Here is a 2,003-nt window from a genome sequence, read left to right as displayed (position 1 = left end):
CTGTCGCCATTGACCATTCACCATTTGATTGCGTTGCAGAGGGTCCCACAAGAAAAAAATAAAAAATAAAATAAAACCCCCCTCTGACACATCCACTTCTACCCTACGGTTTAAAACGCCACAACTATGCCTCCGTGTGGTTTCAATTTGTGCAAGGTATACCTCACAGTTGACCTCGTCCACAAATTGAAGGGTTAGGATGATCCGATATGTCAGGGCCCATCAAATTAACGCTTTGGATCATCCAAATAATGTAAGGGCCCACTGTGTTTTTTATAGTGTTTGGATTCGGGTATGGGCCCAATTGTTTGGATGATCTAAAGCGTTCATTTGATGGGCCCTAACATAAATAGGGTGTGCATAAAATATCAGCTTCATCGGATCATCCTAACCTTTCAATCAATGGACGAACCGTCAACTGAAGGGGTCTACCTTACACAAATTGAAACCACAGACACCCGTTTGGTGTATGAAAGGACAGTCAAAAATCAAAATAGTGAAATACACTAGAGAGGGATGACCCAAGGAAGAAAAGGGAGCCAATAAATCACTTACCAAGATAAATTAAGGGAAATGATTTCAACACAACCATGTTTTGATACAAGATGCTCATGTTTCTTGTCTTTTAGTATTTAAAGAGCTGTAAATGGGTTTTTACGGTTCCCAATAAGCACCAATGTGACAATTAATTGCTAAAAGACAAAATACATGAGCGCATGTATCAAAACAAATCATTTCCCTAAATTAACGGTGTCGATTTACCATATATACCCTCCTGTTTTGATAGATACACCCCTTGCCTTCGTTTTAATAAGAAGAGGGAAGAACATGTTGGTATGGTTCAAAAACTTCTCACGGCCGGGCCCTCAATGTAGTTAGGCCCTGCTGTTGACGGCCCGAATCCGGCTCCCTTTTGTAACTAACAATGGCAAGGTTTCAAATTTCGATTTAGGAAAGCGTTTCGGTCATCATGGAAACCAAAATTTTCAGCCAAAATTATGAAATTCCGGTCGAAATTTTCTATGAAATAAAATAAAATATTATTTCATAAATAACAGGAAAAATCCTTTTTAAAAAAAAAAATGAAATTCCTTAAATTTTGGCCAGGGGAAATGAAACTTCGGTCGGAATTTTATACCGTTTCTAGTATACCCTATTTCGCTATCGGTCTGGACCGAAACCCGAAATTTCAGATTTCGGTCGAAATTTAAAACCTTGAACAATGGTAATTTCAAACGGTGGAGCATTGCAATTACCCTCAGCTCTATTTGAAGAACTTGAAAATGAGAATCAGACTGAAACTAAAGTCCTTGGCAAATGATGCCAAAATATTGCAAGTTTTTGGAATCAACATCAAATGTTGACTTCTTAATCCTATTCACAATCACTTCTTGACCAAATTACCAATCTCTTTTGGATAAATAAGCTGGATTGGAACTCACAGAAAATACTTCTACCATCCCACTCATTTTCATAAGAATTGATGGTAAATGAAATCATCAAAAGCCCAGCATTTCACTAGAAAGATGCAAGGAATCATCAGTGGCCGACCCCAACTAGTTTGGGACAAAGGCTTAGTTGAGTTGAGTTGAGTTTAGTATCTCATACAAGCGGATGTAATGTAGGCAGGAGCTAAGAATTCTTGATATTGTGTAGCAGCTGGTGAGAAAAAATATAATGGAGTCTAATGGGATACACTGGGGCTCGACAGGAATTGGAAGGCTCATCCGAGATGGAGAGGGTAACATCTTATTCTCATATTCCATTTTGGCTATGATATGCGAGTCCAATGAGGCGGAAGCAAAAGGCCTATTGCACGGTCTCAAGTGGTTTGTGACAAATCAACCCAGCCCTTGATAGTGTGGAGGGAGACTCTTCCAACGTTATAGCTTGGGCTAGTGGAGTAGCCAGAGCCCTTGGAAACTCGCAAATATCATTTCTGAAATTCGGGGCTGTTGCATGGCTTTTCAATATCACTTTGTGCTACAGCCTACAGGTCAGCA

The sequence above is a fragment of the Tasmannia lanceolata genome, unplaced genomic scaffold, assembly GCF_043159265.1.
Source record: "Tasmannia lanceolata isolate RefF3 unplaced genomic scaffold, GAP_Taslan_0.1 ptg000012l, whole genome shotgun sequence".
In the NCBI taxonomy this organism is placed as follows: domain Eukaryota; kingdom Viridiplantae; phylum Streptophyta; class Magnoliopsida; order Canellales; family Winteraceae; genus Tasmannia; species Tasmannia lanceolata.
This window is presented reverse-complemented; position numbering follows the sequence as displayed.